The sequence below is a fragment of the Ranitomeya variabilis genome, chromosome 6 (genome assembly GCF_051348905.1).
Source record: "Ranitomeya variabilis isolate aRanVar5 chromosome 6, aRanVar5.hap1, whole genome shotgun sequence".
Taxonomy (NCBI): domain Eukaryota; kingdom Metazoa; phylum Chordata; class Amphibia; order Anura; family Dendrobatidae; genus Ranitomeya; species Ranitomeya variabilis.
Window position 1 is genome coordinate 446,613,585 of NC_135237.1, and position 22,540 is coordinate 446,636,124.

The 22,540-nt window shown below is 38.9% G+C and overlaps 1 long non-coding RNA gene across 1 annotated transcript; it reads left to right on the top strand.

Moving 5' to 3' along the window:
- The first annotated feature begins 8,714 nt into the window (after window positions 1-8,714).
- LOC143781224 (uncharacterized) lies at window positions 8,715-21,866 on the top strand. The gene is made up of 3 exons (XR_013216628.1): window positions 8,715-8,777; window positions 11,263-11,312; window positions 21,830-21,866. It is a non-coding gene; the product is annotated as an uncharacterized LOC143781224 (long non-coding RNA).
- The last annotated feature ends 674 nt before the right edge of the window (window positions 21,867-22,540 follow it).

Consider the following 22,540-nt stretch of genomic DNA (forward strand, 5'->3'; position numbering starts at 1 on the left):
ACACTAAAGGCAGCTGTGGAGCGTTACCTGAAAACCTAGACGCCTCGTCACAGCCTGAGAAACTGACTACCCCTAAAAAGAAAGCAAAGACCTCACTTGCATCAGAGAAATATCCCCAAAGTTTAAGATAGCCCCCCACAAATAATAACGGTGAGTTAAGGGTTAAACACAAACGCAGAGATGAAACAGGTTTAGCAAATGAGGCCCGCTAATACTAGATAGGCAGATAAAGATAGGTGTCTGTGCGGTCAGTACAAAAACTATCAAAAGTAAACCACGCAGAGAATACAAGAACCCCCACACCGACTCACGATGTGAGGGGCGCACTCTGCACCCCAGAACTAACCAGCAAGCAAAAAATCACATAAAAGCAAGCTGGGCTGAACTCATAATATAATGAGAAACGTTTTCAAGGAAATAATGAGAAACTGAACAAGCAAACTTAGCTTCTCATAGCAGGAGACTGGTCACAAGGAATATTCAGGAGAGCACAGGATCAGGACTGAATACACCGACAGCAGGCGACAAGTAAAGGTCCAGGTGAGTTAAATAGGCCCAGCCTAGCAGGAGATGAAACAGCTGAGCCCAGCCATATCGCTAAAGGCCACCAGAGGGAGCCCAAGAACAAACTCACACAGTACCACTCATGACCACAGGAGGGAGCCCGAGAACGGAATTCACAACACTCATTATAGTGAATGGATCCCTCGGGGGTTTTATCTAAATCACGTCACTCAGAGATTTAGATGGAAACCCCAAAATAAGTGCTCAGCGAAGAGCGCCGGATAACTGTGATCCCAAACGTTATGTAAAATGTTCCCAATAAAAGCTACAACTCAATCCCCAAAAAGCAAGCACTCACTCACGTCCATCATCTGTTAATGGAAATAGAGAGGCTTGTATGTTACTGGTAGCACAAAGGTTCTGGAAAAGCTAAATGTCTCTTCGCCCCCCAAAAGAAAGAAATTCAGCAAATTCTCCGCTCCCACATCCAAATCTCCCCCTCCCTTCTGAGCCTCTGGTGCAGGATGTTGCCCGTGAGCCACTGTTTTTAACCCCTACTGCTGTCTTGATTCGTGGGCAGACTGGAACAGCCATAGGGCCAGATGTTTCCCGTGGGCTGCACTTTGCCCGTGTCTGCTCTAAAGAAACATATGTCAAATAGGGAGGACGAAGGATCCATTGGATAACATTACTGCAGTATTGCAGCTCTGTACAGATTTTAACCTGGGTGAGGCTCAGTATTGGTAAGTTGGAGCACTTCTAACACTGCAGTGACCTCTCGCCAGAGATAAATAGCGATATTCAATATATGAAAGTATAAAATAATATTACTCTATAAAAGACTTGAACCATGGATTCCACATTTATCTTTCACATTAGTGTCCTCTATTACAGTGAATCACAGTAATAAAATCATATACATTCTTGTTGAAAATATTTGAAATGGGGAAACACCTCATCATCATCTTATTTTAATGTTTCCTCTGAAACAGGAACTTGATTTTCCGAACGTGAGGAAGGATAATGTACCTGTGAATTTCCAGACCGAGCTCAGCTAAAGTCCCTAACATGTAGTACGCAGGTAGAACGCCAAGTAATTAAGGGAATCGGAGGCTTTTTAGCCTGGAAACATGTTCAAACAATTTTGCAGGTTGGGCATATTTATATCTGCTTCATTCAGGCTGGTCTTGCACCTGCCACGGGCTGTCTCTGTCAGTGAAATACCTTTATGCTAGCGCAGGCCTGAGCCTGTTTCACATCCTGTCTTACCCGAAGGATTTTATCTACTTTATTTACAGACTTTTCAATAGACCTCAAAAGAAAAGGCTATCAGCTACAGTACAATGTCCAATAGGCCAAAGTGATGGTATATATGGAAGGTTTACACAAGCAAACAGAGCAGGGAAAAAAATCTTGGGTTAAGCAAGAGGGCAACTAAAGATGCAAATGCTCAAATCGAATTATTCCCGATATATAATATCATCCATTTCTAAATGCTATTTGCACATAGATTTACTCTACATAAAACATGTACATGTAATTATACAATGTCATATGAGTAAAAGCAGGGACAACTGTGATCATGTTCTTTATTGCATAGAAGAAATAGTTTTTTCTTTAGGGTGATTGACATGAAAACTGCTTAAGTTGACACACAATTAATTCTACATTAACATTTATTAAGAATTTTATGTAATAACATGTTGGGTAAAATCAAAACATATGACATTGCTCTTAGAAACATATGCATTCTATTTGGTCTTGCAATGTTGAGGCTTCTTGTCCATATAATAACTCAAGTACTTTTCCATTATGTCCTAAAAGAAAAATGTACACCTGTGCTCACCTGTGCATGTTGGTTTGTAATACCAAATGTTACCACATGATGTCGTCTTGAGTTATTTTATCAATACCGAATGCAATAAATAAACTCCCCTGCAAATATATAGAAAGATAAGAGATGTTTCATGCGGAGAATGTTGTATGAACATTACTTTTCCATTAGAGACATTATTTAGAATGATCAGTCTATTTGATGCACATGGGCAAACAGTTGTATTAATTTAGTCAAAAGAATAATACCTTGCATTTTCTATTGATTAGTACTGTTTTAGGGTTCAAAGTGAACCTTAATTAAATTGATTAATAGAGTATTAAAAAATGAATCGAGTTTTGTTAAATAAAGTAGCTAAATCACCACAGTTTCCACTATATAATTTACAACATTGCCTAAAACCTAAACCCTGATTATTTCACTCTGTAAATATAAATATCAAAAGTCTGACCGTCACTTCCAAACAGAAATCAGGAGTGAACAGGTGCTTACTAAGAGTTGCTAATTGTTGATTATTTTACTCTGTAAATTCCTACATTTTTCTTGTGCAAATTGCCTCTTCAGAGAAAGAGGACTTGAACTCTATAGCGCCTCCTGTTGGAAGCAGCAACCCTACAAGTCATTATTGACACTTTAACAAGTCGTGCAATATGACTTAGGAAAAAAGCCAAGTCAGAATCTCGGTTTGCAGATACGGTGTTTTGGGGTATTGCCCCTCATCAGTGCAAAGTATGAGAACTGATTTGGCTAGGTGAGAGGCTCTGGACTGAGGTCTAAGGGGTAAGGTTTCTCCTTGGGGAGAGTGACATACCAGCTCTGGTTTGTCAAGGTAAGAAGGCTTATTCGCTGTGCAATGCTCCTCTGGGAAATTTAGTATGCAAATTGCCACTTCAGTGAAAGAGAATATTTTAACTCTATAGTGCCACCTATTGGAAGCAGCAACCCTACAAGTCATGATCAACCCCTTTAACAAGTCTTGCAATATAACTTAGGATAAAAGCCAAATCAGAATCTCAATTTGCAGGTTCGCTGTTTCGGGGTATCGCCCCTCATCAGGTCAAAGTGTACATGTTTTTAAAAAGGAAGGATTCAGCGTTTAAAGTAAAAAGTATTGTCCATGAATTAGATTACAATGTGGCAATAGGAAAGTGATAGTCTTAGCTCGCACTGTGAGTTCTTCGTTTTTGAAACTGGCATTGCTGCTGCGCAAAAAATGCAGCGCCTTACAGTGCCAGCAAAATGGATGGGATTCATAGAAATCTTATGACCAATGTGATTTTTTTTTAAAAAAATTCTGCTGCGTAAACTGACCTGTGGTACGTGGTTGAAATGTGCAACATGTCAATTCATCTTGTAAATATACATTTTAGTTGTACACAGCTTTGGATGGCTAGTGCTACTGACAGATTCCCTTTAATTAGATAAAAGTCCTTGGTTCCAATTGTTTCTTTTGAGACTGAATCGACCAGATGTTCTAATCTGCTATGATTGGTTTCGCTTTTTATATGTACAATACACTGATGATGCCATTTGTATCCCATCAGTGTGCTGGTCGCACGAAACATGGATGTGTGAATAAAGCTTTATAGTCAAATGTTTTGAAATGAGTTGAACATATTTTTGGCAATTACATCTTATTCTTAAAGTCCATTTTCTGTCAATGCTCAAAACTATCCAACCTGGACATTAGAAAAATATAAAGTTCAATATAATTAGTTTTTTAATGATTTCAATTTTTTTGGTGTGACAACCAATTGTCACCTTCTCCACATGTGTTCCCAGTACAAGATTGCTTCCAGACATCACCATGGTTCACCAAGGCAGGAACCATCATCATTTCTTGTTCACAAGTCTTGAGGGTGGAACGATCTTCAGCAGCAAGAAGAAAGATCATCCACAGGGGAGAGAATGTGGCCTGAGGGATCTCAGTGACGACTGCAGATTAGACAAAATGATGTATTTGTTTTGTATTCACACAAAAAAAAGTACCATTGCACATTATATTCAAGTACATACACTCCTTATTTTCTCTACATGATGTCTTATTTTCTTAGTGTAATATTAGATACCGATTAGAGATCAAATCTTTTGAAATTCAAATTAATCTTTAAAAAAGATTGATAATAAATTTGGATAAATTTACAGTGAATCGCAGGGAATCCAGTTGCTCTGAAAAGATATGCATAATATTCTGACACCTCCATTGTGCAATTCCTTTCAAAGTATTTAATACAAGGACAACTTTAGTCATGTCAAAGTGACCTCCGCATATATGGCTATGAGTAAATTGCTGGTAACCTAATTTCACTCCTGTTTTGTCACACACACCAGCTGTACATTATATTAATTATATTAATCCATGTATTTTGGCTTTTTCTCCATCTTTCTATTGCTAAGCTGTGAGCTGGGACATCCTTTCACTAGCCAAATTCACTCTAAAATAAATGCTGCACTGCATTTCCTGCATCAGCTTTTATACAGGCTCTGATAGTCCCTCACTGGCTGTGCTATTCTATGTGTTGTGATACCTGAAAGGCATTATCGGGTAGCTCGCCCGATTGCTCCCAAGGTCATGTGAGCCTTCTCTGGCTGCTGCAATCATCTATAATGTATAAAATAGTGGTGGACACTTGACGGTTCACATAAGTTTAATCACAAATTGTTCAAATTTACCAGGTCCAGCGAATTTCCTAAAATTCTTCACAAATTCGATTTGCATCAAATTGATTTGTTCATCTCTAATATTAATATGTGATGTTAATATATTACTATTTAATTTTATGAAAACATCAACAAATTATTTATTGACAACAGGACTGTAACATTTCTAGTAATCTAGAGTAATTTAGCAGTTAATACTATACCTAATATCTATCTTTGGTGATCTTATCAATGTTAAAGGTAAAAGAAGTTTCTCTTGGTCAGAATGAGTGTCTCTCATTCTAGTAGAGTTGTCCTTGGATTACAAGAATGCTCACTCAACTGATTGGCTGCCATATAATTTCTACAGCTGATTGCCTTGGTATCAGCATTTTGAAAGTAACATAGTTATTAAGGTTGAAGGAAGACTTTAAGTCCATCTAGTTCAACCCATAGCCTAACCTAACGTGCCCTAACAAGTGTATCTAAAGAGTCAACCTCATTAATATCTAGTATCCCTGCAGTAGTGGATTAGTGGTTAATATATAATATTACATAATATGCCTGTTGGATAAGGCCACCTTCACACGTTCAGTATTTGGTGAGGTTTTTTTACCTCAGCATTTGTAGGCCAAAACCAGGAGTGGGTGATAAATCCAGAAGTGCTGACGTGTTTCTATTATACTTTTCCTCTGGTTTTCCTCTCCTGGTTTTGGCTTACAAATACTGAGGTAAAACACTGACCAAAGACTCAATGTGTGTACATGGCCTTAAGGGGTGAAGGGGTTGAGTTGCCACTTAATTCGATAATGAATCAGCACGCAATGTTCTGCATTCTTTGTCCATATCATGAAGGAATTATGGGCTGAGATTTGTTTCCAGAGATCATGTTGATTAAAACATCTAGGGAAAATCTTTTCCCAACTTTAAAATGTTTGATATTAGGAATCGAGGAGCTTTGTGACTCCTGGAACCAGGCAGATAAGCTATGAGTGGATATACAGTCACCATTCAGTGAAATTACACTAACTTTACTTCAGACCTGATGATAATATCAAGAATGTTTATCCAGATTACTCTGAATGCACAAATATATCATAATTCAACTGTACTGTCCACAACTGATGCTATTCGGGTCCAAAAGTCATCACACTCTCAGCAACATCCATTGCTTGCCTACTTTTAGCAGATATTACATCAATTGCACGGTAACTTCTCAGTTCCAATCTGTAGCGTGTTGTAGCCGACTAATGGTGCTTGATGTGAATATTCTTGCCAAGTTCTACTTTTTTTCAGGATACTAACAGTTTGCAGTGAAGTATGAATGCTTCTCTTTCACTTCTTTCCTTAAAATGTGTGCACTTGTTTGTTGTTTTTTAACAGAAATTAAAAATGATGTCGTACCTGTAAGCAAGATTAGGTTACATACATTTCTGTATGCAAGTTGATAAACTGTACAGTATACCAATGTTTTTAGTAAATAATTTCATTTTACAGGATTTATGAATTTACTGGTAAATAGGTGCAAGACAACACTATATGTAATATTAATATATCATATATAGTCAAATATTATGTATAATCCAAGAGAAATAAAGCTGTTGCTTAGATACTGTACAGACATAAGTATTACATTTATTCTTCTTATTCTTATCATATACCCCATGTCAGTATCAGCTTTAGGTTGGAGCTTGGTAGGCCCTCACAATCCTGGGCATATTGTTTAAAGCAGAACATTGTGAGTGGACGGCTAAGTGTTAGATGAAAAAAAATTCTCATAATGGCTTCAGCAAAGTTGATGGTTAATGCAAAGATATTACATTTTGTAATTTATCTCAATTAGACTAGGATTACACGACCATATTTTCTCTCATCTAAGAGAAACGGGCTGATCAGAGTTTGCTCATGGTGTGATCTGATTCTCTTGGATGAGGGGAAGATGGAAAAAAAAATCTCCATCTTCTCCATTCTGCCAGTCCTTGAAAATCGGACTACACTCAGATGTCATCTCAGTGCAGTCCTATTTTTTTCAATGAAAGAAACTGGATAGGAAGTGTTTCTGAGCTCCCTGGAGTTATGACACGAGTTATAGTAGATAAATAGATAAAATTGCAGGTTTAATGTCGACACGTTTCAGAGTCCACTGGCTCCTTCCTCAGGACAACCATTCAAAAATCTTTTTCAGTGGACTCATTGACTTTAGTGGCAGAGAGCGATCAGATAATCAGAACCAACTGAAAACATCAAAACATGTGCAATGCCTCCTTAGAATAACAATGGTCCGAGTGTGATTTGATCTTTGGTTGGATCGCACTTGGGCTGAAAATACAGTCATGTGCCCTAAAGAAAATACTTCTTTCTGCTCCAGGCTTCTCACTGATCATGTCACCAAATGACACAAGTCAATCAAATGCAAAAATTTCCAGAACTTGTTGGTTATCTTCGGTTAGAAACATTGTAGCAGAGGTTAGCCGGTCATAGATACACCAAGGGTAAAAATAATACTCGCACCATGTACAGTAAGGTTGTTTTGCTAAAATGTGCCAAAAGGTTGTGATCCTAGGCTTCTCACAAACGGGCAAAAGGCAAATGGTTTATGGTGTTCACCAAACCTTGGCATTTCCAGGATGGTTGGACTTTGTTTTTAACAGTTATGATATTTTCATAGCAAATTAAAGAAATAAAATAACCCTTTCGGCACATTCTACCATCTGCTTTTATTAAAAGCTAAAGAAACAGTGTGTAATAAGAAGACCTTCTTTTTGCCACAAATAGCTCCAGTCCACAGGCAATGTCTATCACGTCAGCTCAGCCCATTTACTTAGGCTGTCAATCTTTATATTTTGGCATCTTTTGCACAGATTATATAATTGTTATTAATAGTAATGCCACAATGTATTCTATTATAACCCCAAATGAGCTGAAAGTAATATGTCTCAAAATCTAATTCTCAGTGAATGCCATCATTATATTTATAGAATAGCAGCGGAAAAATATGTGACAGTCACATCACAGCAATAAAAAGCACCAGGAGGCAAGTTCATATTTAGTCACTGAAAAAAATAAACCCACTGACAATGACAATCCCTTGAAAGCTATGTAAGCCATAGTCAGACAACACAATAGGGGCAATGTATGAGCTGAACCACCATGAGGGAGGTAAAAATAAACACAACTATGTGTGTCTTCAGGGAAGGGATATTTTGTGGAAGAGCCAAGTAGGACGTGCATACAGGGTAAACAGAAAACCGCAAATTGCAGAGGACAGAGCTGTTAAGAGATCAAAGGAGCGTCCTGCCTCACAGGTATGTAATAAGTGGTGACACACCGATGGTGAAGAGTTATAGGAAGGGGAACTCATAGAACAGCTAGTAAACCTATAATGATGGCAGATTTTCCATTTCCCTTTACACAACTGAATTATTGACTATTTAAAAAGAGGTAATTGTGCTAGTAACACCAAGAATACCCAGAAAGTGGCATGCCTGCTGTGCCCACCGCACTCATCCTCTGTACATGCCACATTCCTTACCGTCAGGGGTGGGATTCTTATTTTTAATGACAGGTTCCTTACTGAATGTGTGGTGTGCCACAGCAAAATGACTCCTAACTCTAATCGAATAAACCAATTGCCTGGTCAGGTTAACCCCTAGTACAAAAGTTTGCAACACATAAAACTACCACTCCCGATATGAGCTGTGCTGTTTTCCTACACTTTTTTCAAGATAAATTAAGTTGGAAGTATACAGCAGGATTGGGACCAAGCATTCAAAAGAATCACTTGGCAAATATAGATGTGGTAAGCTCACAGTTAACTTATCTTTTATCTTCATGACCTGATTGATGTTATGATGGTAGATACTGTTACATAAAAACAAAAAGCAATAACCACCATCACTGGGAGAAAAACACTTATATCCAGTTCCTCGTATATGACAATTTCTCTGACTCTAGTCATTGGGGGGATTTTTTTTCATACACCAGTCCTAAAGTGGACCTGTCAACAGTTCAAAAGCAACAGATTTTGATCTTATTTTCTTCCTGATGCTCTCTTGAATAATCTGCTTTTTTAAAAAAACAAAAAATCAGCTTTACGTTTCCAGAGGCCTTTCATTTAGTGCTGATTTTAGGGTCTTTACAAGTGGGCGGTGGTCACAGGACTCTCTGGTGGGGTGTCTTTAGGCAGCTCTGTGTTACTACCTTGTGAGCCAAGCCCTCTTTGAAGAGCATCAAAATTATCACTTTAAGGGGTTTAAAAAAAGAAAAAATCTAATTATTCAAGGGAGCAGTCGCTTTTGACCTAGTGAGGGATACTTTTTTATACGAAATTAGAGAGAACAAAAAGTAACTTTTCAACAGTAAAATCTATGCTAGCCCACGGACTGGTGAAGATTGTCAATATAATTTACACCAATTATAGGTGCAAACTATAATAAAGGAATTAGATTGTGGGAGTCTATGCCCATCTTGTTAAGTCCAGCTCATTTACAAAAAAAATAGTTGATAGTAAAGTAGAACAAAAAAGAAATCACTAATTTATTGCATGATTTTACATGCACTGTAATCTGCAACTTTTTCATGCCAGCTTTCTCATTGTCTTTAGAGTTGTTGCTCATTTGTCCCAGACAGCTATGACATTTTCTCTCAACTGCTTAAAACCTCTGCAAAATTTGTTACCTAGACATTTTTGGCTTTTTATTTTGCAACAAAACCTCACAGTTTCAATAAATCTTTTAAAACGTCAAGCATTGCTTTGCCAAAGTCTCTTTATCAATAGTCCTAAAGCAGAGCTATGAAATAGTGACATTTTGTTCTATTTCACTTAAACTTATTATTTACTGGGCAGAGGAAAACCAAGGATGTACTCCAGACTACATTATAAATGTAACATAACAATTCATGAACTCATAACCTGTGCCCCTCTGCATAATGGTGCCCTATACAACTGCCTCCATCAACATCTTGTCCTGTTCCTGAGGCCATCACTCCAGGGCAACAACCATCTAAATGTGTTATGTGCTGGCTATCATCTAGTCATATACTTGTACGGTAATGATATTTGGACTCTTTACAAAACTATTTTTTTTAGATATTTGACAGGGATAATAAATTACTATACAATCACACATTTTGTAAATTTATCCAGCCTTGTGCATTCAACTAAAATATGTTTTTTTCCTCAGTTAGGTAGTCCAAGAAATGTGGTGCTCTCTGTATTAAAGGAAAAAAGGTGCTGGCTGAAAAAATCACAATGTTTATGGGAAAACAGCCGCACACATAAAGCTTGAAGGTTTTATGCAAAAATAACACTTTTTATTGATTGTACAGTCATCACCAAGTGCTCAATGACGTAAGAAAAAATTGACGGACACTTTAAGTTAAGGTTAACGTTTCGACCAAGGCTGGTCTTTGTCAAAACCACACTGAAAAATAAATACACAACATAAGTATTTTTTAATACTAATAATTATTTTTAATTTTCATTTTCATTTTTTACTCACCCACTCACCTTTTTTTATTTTTTATTTTTTATTTCTCTATTTTAACATATATTCTTTTTCACATTAGTTTTTTCATTTTTTTTCCTTTGGTTCATATCTAATTTCTTTAAATTTTTGTTTATTACCATTTTTTTGTAACTTCACTATAGTACTCAGAGGCTACCCTTCTGTGTCATTAATAACACCTGGGGGACTTTGTCCCCTCTCTTTCTCCTTTTCCTATGAGCCCTTAGGCTCCAGCAATAGATTGTGATGTTCCCCCCTACTACTACTTCTGTACATCCTCAGGCTTTATTGTTCCTTCTTACTACTACCATCTTAATTGTACACTAAGAAACCATACAGCAGGGTTCGTTACTGTCACGCCCGCTTTTCACACACACTTTGCAGGCACACACTATGGCCGTGCAGCTTCCCTCTTTAGACGCGCAGCCTCATTGGAGTGACTCACACTCCAGCACGTTAGCCTCTGTTTACCGGCCACAGAAAACTAGCGCTCATTTGCGCATGCGCAGACCATGATGGACACGCTCCAGCGTGCCCGCCCCCATCTCTCAACTGCGGGCCACTAGCGCTTCACTGCGCATGCCCGGAAATTACATCAGACGCCACTAAGATAAAAACACCGGCCATATTCACCGCTGCACACTGCATCACCAATGTGATGGACATAGCGCTCCTGGACCCCTACAAAATTCTGGTAATTAGTTGGGCTTTTTATGGATTCCGAACCCTCCCTACCACTTTGTCTATACACTTATGAGTACTCTTTATTTTTCACAGCCCACTCCGGACTGCCAGTCTACTTGGCGCACTTCTCCTCTCATTAAAAGGTCAGTGCCTCAGGTCATAGAGTGTGTTGTTTATGCCCTAAAATGCAAAATACATCAATCCTGTGTGGGTCAGGGGATGTCTATTACTCCCCAAAGTTACTATTGTCCTTTTTGTAATCAGTACTGTACATAGGTGGTTTCTGTATCGATTCTGGTGTTTATAGTATAGGCTGCTTGGGTCTCCTCCTTCCATATATCACAACAATAGCCATTAGATAAACATATTGATAGGAATCCGGTTATTGGGTGTAAACTCATATGAATATTGTAACTGGGATATATCTGGCAGCTCCTTCCCATGTTCCTCTTGCTCCTCCTAATTCTTGAGGTTCTATATATCCAGGGACTACCTACAGGGTCCCTCCACTAAGGTGTTCTAGTTAACACTGAATTTTTTTATAAATATTAGGTTGAAAATTACTACATGTATTAATTTCCTACGATAGGTTTGATGTTATTGTGTAAATACTATATTAATTGTGTTACATATGTATATACGTGTACAGCACATCCGTACTATATATTTATGTTGTATACTTATGTTGTGTATTTATTTTTCAGTGTGGTTTTGACAAAGACCAGCCTTGGTCGAAACATTAACCTTAACTTAAAGTGTCCGTCAATTTTTTCTTACGCCATTGAGCACTTGGTGATGACTGTACAATCAATAAAAAGTGTTATTTTTGCATAAAACCTTCAAGTTTTATGTGTGCGGCTGTTTTCCCATAAACATTTTTCTTCAGTTAGTTCTATGTAGAGAAAAGCCAACCTTTCAAGGTTCGGTTCGGTGAACGTCCCGATGTTTGCCGAACAGTTGGTCGAGCATACCCAAACCCCATTGAATTCAATAGGAGGCAAAACCAAATGCATAGACAACACCTTCAGGGTGACATAAAGCTGAAAAAACAGCTCAAATTAGGGTCAGACACCAGGAAAAGTGGCATCAATTGATCCATCAATTGTGCTATGAATAAATAATTTTAAAAAAATTACGTGGCATCCCATATATTTTTGATAACCATTCAGGCAAAACTGACAGCTGTGGGCTGCAACCCTTAGATGACAGCATTAGCAAGGCTGGTTGTCAAGAGTAGAGGGGTCCCCAAGCTGTTTTTTTATTATTTAAACAAATAATTGAAAAAATGGTGTGGGGTCCCCACCATTTTTGACAACCAGCCAAGCTAAACCAGTCAGCTGGGAGTTTTATTTTCAGGCTGGAAAGGGACCATGGATAATGGCCACCCCAGCCTAAAAATATCAGCCTGCAGCCACCCCAGAAAAGGTGTCTATAAGACACCTAACCATTACTAATCCTACATTTACTCCGTGGAAAAAGTTGAAACTGCGCTCGCGCTGATGTCAGTGTGTTGAACTGATTTCATTAGCTGTGAACTCCCAGGACCTTTCTGATGGCACCACAATCGTGATGACTTTTGTGAGGACCGCAATTCTTGCTCTTTGCCTGGTTCTTCCCACTTGCTCTGTGGCAATGGCAAGTAGGGTTCATATTTGTGGGGTTGATGTCACATTTGTATTGTCTGGTGATATGAAGCCCATGGCTTAGTCATTTAAAGGCTACTGAAGCCTTCGTCTCCTGTAATAAATCGAAAATAAAAAAATATATTCACCTGTCCATCATTCTGTCCCACACCATTATCCTTGTCTTGAGATAAACAGTTTTCAACCTGGATGGTGCCAAGATGTGACTGTCCAGGTTGAGACCCACAGAGTAATGAGCTGCTGGGTCTTGATGTTAATATTCTGGGAAAGAGACAATGTTCATAAATGTTTCAAGACTATTGATATCAGCTCACATCTATATACTTAGCCTTTACTGGTTATTAAAATGGAGGACCCCCAAAAAATGACATAGAGTCCCTCTATATTTAATAACCATAATAACCAGCAAAGGCTAGGCACACAGCTGCGAGCTGATATTAAAACCCTAGGAAGGGGCCATGGATATTGGCTCCCTCCCTCTCTAAAAATGCCAGCTCTCTGCTACCCCATGTCCAGAGGTTAGTAATGGAGAGACGTCTATAAGATGCCCCCATTACTAAACTCATAGTCATATTGTATAAAAAAACACGCCCAGCATAAAGTCCTTTAATTGAAAGAATGACAGACTCCTTTAAAGAATCTAAATTAAACCATACTCACATCATCACCCAGTCCACAGATGCCAATGTCTCCTGTAACAGAATTAAAATAATAAACAACAATATTCCTCACCTGTCCACAGAGAAGAAAATAATCCATTTGTGCCCTGGTGTGTCTAGCTCTGCTACATCTAGATGGTAGGCTGCATTGTTGCATGATGCGACTATACAGTCAGCCTTCCAGCAGAGACACTGAGCAGCGTGTGCCAACTCCTATGACCTAACGGATGTCACCACTAGCGTGGGAAAGTTCTCACGCTTGCGGTGCCGTCAGAAAGGTAGTTGGCATACACAGCACAACTTTTTCAACGGCACTCGCACTGACATCAGGGAATTGAACTGATTTAATTGGCTGTGAGATGTTCGTGCCAAATTTGAGATTGAGAACATTGTCTGAACAAGTTCGCTCATCTCTAGTTACATGCTCTACCCATACTTTGTAGTTTTAAAAAAATTGTAAATTAAAATGGGCTTCCAATATTCATAAAATAAAGAGGAATTAAACACCTGTTCCATAAAATTGGGTCTAGATAAAGGAGTGGTTTTCTTAAAGAGGTGGCTTTGAGAAAGATAATGGTGTAGTATATATTTAAAATATTGTATGATTATATTAATAAAATGCAAACATTGAATCAACTACCAAGAATCAAATGTACAAACATCATTTGTAGGATGCTAGAGGGAAAAATGTGATGTAGTGGGACTTGCCAAATAGATACAGTCACAAACACTACTGAGCCAATGCTTTGTTTCACTAGTTGTACCTTTAGGCACATGGACGATGGCCTTTGTCTAAAAAAAATGATTGGACAAAGCCCACATTGTAGGGCCCTATTGACCCAACTTTTCCACCCCATGGGGCGCCAATGGCAAAATGGAGATTGAAAAGTAGAGCATGACATACAGGACTCAATATATTTCAGAACATCGATTAGCCTAAAAGACTTTTGTAAAGCCAATTAACACACCAGTAATATATTGCTCTCATGCTGTGCATTAATGTCTTGTGTGAAGAAGGCAGTGTTCTCCTTTCATGAGGTTAACAATGCTTTTGACAGATACTCTATTTATAACAAAAAAGCTCACTGTATGTAAAGAATGATGAGAACATGTGATATAATCCACTAATACGTACAAGGGGATACTTTTGTGCACAGCATTTCATGATGTTTTACTAGTTTCCATGAAAACCAGTTAATTTTCTGCATCGATTATTGCAACTAATTCTCTGCAAACAGGAGTTTTCTTTATATGTTTCTTTGTATGAAATAGCATATCTGAAGCCTCCCAGTCTTCCTAGGCATAATAGCTATGATTTTAGGATCCTTGACTTGAGTAGCGTCTATAATACACTTCAATAAAAACAATGTTAACAGCTATAATTCAAATATTATATTTGATGTGTTGTACCTAGGAGTATGATGGTTATGTGAAGCCCTGTTGATGAGATATTAAGGTAAAAAAAAACCTTTCTCTAAATCAAGTTAGAAATAACAGAATGTGTATGCAGAACTAATAGCATTTATATATATATACATCATGTCATAACAGGATTTTCTACAGTATCAGCTGTTAATATATTACCGTATGTTTCAGATTATAAGGTGCACTTTTCCCCCCAAATTTTGGGGGAAATAGGGGTGCGACTTTTAATGCGGATATACCTTACCAGCAGTGGTGGAGAAGGGTCCCAGGATCGCTGCTGGAGGAGGCAAGAGTGGAGTGTTGCTGCAAGCTGCAGGCTGGAATGAGGGGGTGTTCGGATGTGCGCCAATGCCGGTGTTGGTGTGTTCGGGTGTTTGGTGGTGCGGGGGCTCTGCCGACATTTTGTGAAAGCCCAGAGTCCCCGCACTTACATGGTTTACTATACGGTGGACTGCGGGAAAATAGCTGTCGGGGACGGCACATACGCAGATGGAGATCTCGGGACCAAGCTCTCAGGAGATGAGATCTCAGCGCTGAGATCATTTTCAGCTTCAGGACAAATCAAGGAGAGAGATGCATGCTTTTCATAACTGTAACCCCTGCCTATAAGCCACATATCAATAGTGGACAGATCGCTGACAACAGCCATGTTTGGTCTCCAAGTAACGATAAAATTCCAATAAAAAATATGGCAGCAATCATGTACTTCTGTGATCATCAGGAGTGAGGCTATCACAAAATTTGGGAATTTCATAAAATCCTGAAGGACTGAGGACATCCAACAACCCGGCCCATATGAGGTCATCACGGGGGTGTTTAGGTGTAACTCAGGTGCTGATAAAAGGTCAAGACATATTATTATCTGGGTTCATGTAAAGAGAAACATAGTGTATGCATGATTCCCAATAGCTGGACGTTATTCAACCGAAGCACTCTCCCTCGCTAGGCTGAATCATATCTGTGATTAGCGTAGTAAGTTTTTTTTGTTTAATCCATTTTATTTTATATAACTGTCTATGCTGTATTGATTTGTCCCCTTTGTAAAATCTCTTGCATATTTTTTATAAACACTGCCGATCATTTTGGATTTAACATTAAAATTAATAGTTTTGTTCCTTTTGTTCTGTAACCCGCACTCCGAAGCCATATGCTACCAGAACTAGGCCTCCAGTCAGACTATATAAAAAATAGACTGGAGGCAGTGAGTAGTCTGGGGTTATCGAGAAGTTTGCAGTGACTGTGTCAGGGGTATCTACATATATTCCATGCATTGGAATCGGAAGTGTATATACCACACACTCACTGTTAGTTTCCCGTTAACTGGCATATTAGTGGAAACAGCCGGCGGCCTCCTCCGTTGATCGTCAGTCAATTGAGTAATTGTCAGGACGATAGGGGGCAGCAGAGTGTTGTTCCCTCCAAAGATAACAGCCGGGTGGTACCGGAGGGATTCTGAGTGACCCCTCCTTGACAATTGGTGACAGTGGGAGTCTCTCCTAATCCCCTCTTTGACAATCTGCACAAGCATTAATGGTCGATTCTGATAAGCAAAACAGATGAAAATAGGGCATGCTCTGAGTTTCATGGACTGGAGACATGAATCCAATTTTAAAACAGATATGTGTATGGATCAATAAAAGTCTATGGGACTGAGAGAAAAATGTATAGAACAAGGACGTGTCACACGGATGTGTGATCATAGCATTAGTGACGCATCTGCTTGTCTTCACACCTTTTCTATACCAGCCAGCAGTGCTGTGGGGGTCAAACCATTACCTATTAGTGTGTTTTCAAACACTCGTTCATTGGTCCCGTCAGTGCTTACATACAAACCACCAGAAAAATGGGATTAGGGTGTAAGCACCAACAGGTCAACAGACTATAATGGTGCTGGCAATGTAAATGTGCATTCTGTCGAGCATCAATTTTGGGCATGTAAGCGTACTGGAGTTGGACACTCAGAGGCAGTAGACTGCATTTGGGTGTCCATCTCCAGTAAGGGTACACACCCAAAAATGATGCATAACAGAGCGTACGTTCTCTGTCGGCAACATTACTTTATAGACTGTCTATGGCCTCGTTGGCACACACACTCAATTCCCGTTTTGCAGTAGGTTCAGACATAAGACCTGACTGAACCAATGAACTGGTGGCAGAATGCAGTGTGAAAGCCCTTTAAGAACACTTTATGGATCATTTTCTGGTTTGTAGTTTCATATGTAAATGACTTTAGTATCAGCCAGATGTATGGGACCACAGGTTTTGCTCTTCTCTGCACAATTAAAAAATGAAGCTTCATTTTGGGTCCAGATCTTATTAGATTGCTGCTTTATGTGCAGTTTTGCAGATGGCACCTGCTCTATCTCTTTATGGGGAAGTACAAGGAGAATGGTTTCCCTGGAGTTTTATGCCATTACTTTATTGCCACTACTGAATAATGACTACTGGACGAATTCTAATAATGTTTTATCTTTAGGTGTTAAACTGACCTATTAATATATCAGGATTTCCTATCTTATATATACAGTATATATAATGGTGGATGCGTCCTTCTTTCCAAAGCCGAGATGGATTGCACCTGTGCAGTATGGCACTGGAGTCACCACGTGGTCATACCGCACTATAGCATAATTTTATTGAAGACACTGTGTATTCAAATTTGCAGACAGTGTCTTCAACAAAATGGCGCCAGATATTTCAGTATACGTTGACTGAGGCACCTTTTCATTGAAGAATTCAACTAGAGCATCAATATAGCAGTGCTCAAGCTGGCTATATTCATTATCCCTATGGCTGAAGCAAGCACACTGCTATGTTGACGTTGCAGTACATTACTTCAATAATATGGTGTCAGAGTCAGTGTGTGCGCATAGCGCGATCTCCTTGTCATGTTATTGAAGACACTGTATATGCAAATTCGCAAATAAAGTGTCTTAAAAAAAATAGCGCCTGATAGCGCGGTATTCTGACTTTAGTGCCATTTTTTTTGCTACAATGTAAGCATAGCAGTACGCACATGCCGGCCGTAATCATTATCCATGGAGTCGGCGCATGCGCACTGTTATGTTGATATTGTAGTACATTACTTAAATAAAATGGCACTGAGTGAGCGCATGCCATACTGCAATTTCCAGTGCCATTTTATTGAAGACACTGAATAACTGTACCAATAAAAAAGCTCATTACCCGGGCGTAGAACGGGTTCAATAGCTAGTTATAATATAATGGAGCATCTGTACTCTGAGCATAAAGAAAGTGCTATGTCTTTTCTGTCGTAAGAATGGAAGCATCTGTTGTAACCTGTAGGATGATGGTGTAAGTGTCTTCGCCTGGCCTCAGTAGTGGCCTTACCTCAGCTATACTCCTAGGTTTTTTTAAAATCTTGGCATCCATGTTATTTTAATCTCCTTTCAGCATTCAGGATGTCAATTTCACCTTGCTGCCCTGACTTGTACAGTTAATGGAATAGGATATGCTTGTTAGCGTGTGCAGGCAAAGAAGTGATTAGTGGCACATACTAAAAAAGTTTATATAATAGATATTTCCTAATATCATGGTTTTCATGGGGTTAGTTTCTACTCCAGTGCAGGATACTATTAATATTACTATTATATGGTCATTTACAGTGAAGAATTCCACAATGGCCATTGTACAGTGTACTAGATGGTTATATATATATATATATATATATATATATATATATATATATATATATATATATATATATATATATATATATATATATACAGGTCCTTCTCAAAAAATTAGCATATAGTGTTAAATTTCATTATTTACCATAATGTAATGATTACAATTAAACTTTCATATATTATAGATTCATTATCCACCAACTGAAATTTGTCAGGTCTTTTATTGTTTTAATACTGATGATTTTGGCATACAACTCCTGATAACCCAAAAAACCTGTCTCAATAAATTAGCATATTTCACCCGTCCAATCAAATAAAAGTGTTTTTTAATAACAAACAAAAAAACCATCAAATAATAATGTTCAGTTATGCACTCAATACTTGGTCGGGAATCCTTTGGCAGAAATGACTGCTTCAATGCGGCGTGGCATGGAGGCAATCAGCCTGTGACACTGCTGAGATGTTATGGAGGCCCAGGATGCTTCAATAGCGGCCTTAAGCTCATCCAGAGTGTTGGGTCTTGCGTCTCTCAACTTTCTCTTCACAATATCCCACAGATTCTCTATGGGGTTCAGGTCAGGAGAGTTGGCAGGCCAATTGAGCACAGTAATACCATGGTCAGTAAACCATTTACCAGTGGTTTTGGCACTGTGAGCAGGTGCCAGGAAGCATGAAGTGCTCCAAAATCTCCTGATAGCTAGCTGCATTGACCCTGCCCTTGATGAAACACAGTGGACCAACACCAGCAGCTGACATGGCACCCCACACCATCACTGACTGTGGGTACTTGACACTGGACTTCAGGCATTTTGGCATTTCCTTCTCCCCAGTCTTCCTCCAGACTCTGGCACCTTGATTTCCGAATGACATGCAAAATTTGCTTTCATCAGAAAAAAGTACTTGGGACCACTTAGCAACAGTCCAGTGCTGCTTCTCTGTAGCCCAGGTCAGGCGCTTCTGCCGCTGTTTATGGTTCAAAAGTGGCTTTACCTGGGGAATGCGGCACCTGTAGCCCATTTCCTGCACACGCCTGTGCACGGTGGCTCTGGATGTTTCCACACCAGACTCAGTCCACTGCTTCCTCAGGTTCCCCAAGGTCTGGAATCGGTCCTTCTCCACAATCTTCCTCAGGGTCCGGTCACCTCTTCTCGTTGTACAGCGTTTTCTGCCACATTGTTTCCTTCCAACAGACTTACCATTGAGGTGCCTTGATACAGCACTCTGGGAACAGCCTATTTGTTGAGAAATTTCTTTCTGGGTCTTACCCTCTTGCTTGAGGGTGTCAATGATGGCCTTCTTGACATCTGTCAGGTCGCTAGTCTTACCCATGATGGGGGTTTTGAGTAATGAACCAGGCAGGGAGTTTTTAAAAGCCTCAGGTATCTTTTGCATGTGTTTAGAGTTAATTAGTTGATTCAGAAGATTAGGGTAATAGGTCGTTTAGAGAACCTTTTCTTGATATGCTAATTTATTGAGACAGGTTTTTTGGGTTATCAGGAGTTGTAGGCCAAAATCATCAGTATTAAAACAATAAAAGACCTGACAAATTTCAGTTGGTGGATAATGAATCTATAATATATGAAAGTTTAATTGTAATCATTACATTATGGTAAATAATGAAATTTAACACTATATGCTAATTTTTTGAGAAGGACCTGTATGTATATATATATATATATATATATATATATATATATATATATATATATATATGTATATATATATATATATATATATATATATATCGTAATCTTATTAGGTAATTAATGATGGAATATACAGCAGCCAAGTTTACAGTCTTTTGCATTAAAATTGTGTCATGATGTCATCTGTGTTAGAATGGGATGCCAAGACCCACCAGTAACATTGATACTGGAGGCCCACTTTTCAGCTACATGCAATGTTACCCAACCCTCATTCATATACTTGCCTCTGCTTCTTTATAATAAACTGGTTTGTTAAATGAATGCTGAGATGTTGCTTTCATCTGTACTGTAAATAATACATTAGCTGTACTGTGCCAAGCACTACTCATTAGAAAGGCCCGCATCTGCAAAGGAGCCCACCGGGGAAATTATCTGCTCCTCAATAGGCCAGTACAAGCCTAAATAATATCATCACATGTCCATATACCCAGTGGCATGGCGATACCATGACAGAGTAGGGTCAGACGATCACAATGGCCGGTGATTTATACACCTGTGACAGTTAGAACGACTTCACTGTTAGCAGTTCTGGCTTCAATTGCTCTGTTGCTGCAAGGGTTAAACTTCTTAGTTGGACTCCTTTTATTGTATCAGCTGTTCTGAGTTTGTTATGCTCTACAGGGTTAAGAACCCACCTCCTGGCTTCCATCCTTGCCAGTGATAGTTTTACCACTTCCTGGTTTGGAAACGAAGGAGAAGTTCGGTATTAGTAGCAAGTGTTTGGTATGATTTTCAGGAGATTTCTGCGTGGAGTTGGTTGGTGCGTTATCGTCCCTATCCTCTCTCATTTGGCTTGTCCTTCATACACCTCATCTGTTTCCCATTTAGTTTTTTTGTGAGTGTATTTGTATGATTGTAGTTTTCTTTTATCACTGTTTAACCCTGACTGTATGGTTTGCGTCATCCTATACACTTCTGTTACATACCTCCCTGGGTGGGGGAGGGAACAGATCAGTGATAATATAGGAGCATAGCAAATTGCAAGGCCCCGGCATCTCCACCATCAGGAGTAATCCGGGGGACAGGGATACCTTAGGGTTCTCCTAGCTCGAGGTATAGGGTAGGAGCACATTGTACCTGGCAATGATGTGACACCGAGGATGCTGGAGGTAATAAAGTCTGTCTGGCTGTGGCTTTCCCTGGCTATATCAGCTAAGTGCTGGGAATGACAGAAGCCAGAACTGTGGTGATTGACTGTTGTATGAGGGGGGACATTCTATTTGAGGAAAATATGATTATAATTTACATCCATACAAACAAGATTATCTCCTAATATATCTTAAAGTAATGTTTTTCTTTACTATTTTCAGATGTCTTTATTGTGGTTCAGTATTACTTTGTACAATAACAGAGCTAAACTTCAATTTCTTTTTCCAAACATTCAAGATTTCTAAATTGAATTACAGTTCTGACATAACAAATAAAAAAAAAGCCATGCCATTCTATGGCATTCACTTGCTCAGAGTTGGACACATGGAGCCTAACTTGTAACAGATAATGAAGTATATAAAAAAGAGAGTTAATTCAGCTTTATAGAATATACCTATCATCATTCAATGTCTGTCCTATTTATTTAGGAGCGGCAGCCTCAGACTACTTTACTTTCCCATGATAAGTGGTGAGCTTTTCTACACCATTTCTGCACCTATTAGGTAAATAAGGTTACATGCCTTTTTCATTGTGTTTTACAGTGCAATTTTATGTGTTTTTATTTTGTTTTTGACTCTGAGTTTATTGCTTCTCGTTGTTGTTGCATGCACGTCGTTACCTGCAGATTTTCCACATCTCCTGTAGGACTATGGGCAAAATGTGTACATAAAACTCAGCATACCTGCAAGAGAAATACCATGTTGTGGATTTGACGCACGGATTGCACGTCAGTTTACCCTGAGTAAAAAGAAGCACAGTGGGCATGAGATTTCAATAAATCCAAGCCACTTTGCTGGAACTGTGAGGCCTTGTGTTTTAGATGCAGCAAAAATACATTGGGTCAAAAACTAAAAAATAAAGATAAAAAAAATCATTATGAGCACACAAGCTAAAAGGGTTTTTCCAGTTTAAGCAAAACAACCTGTTTTATACTCACCTATCGGAGTTCATTGCCGAGTTTCTGCTGCTCCTTTCATGTTTGTTATTGTCTGCAGTGCTGATTCCACATCGATAGCGCTGGAACCAATAACTGAGCCCAGCGGTTCTGCCCAAGTTGATATCTAGAAAGACCAACCACCAGAACTCTAGATAAACCATGAAAATCCGGACAAGATAATATAGTACAAGAGACATATCTT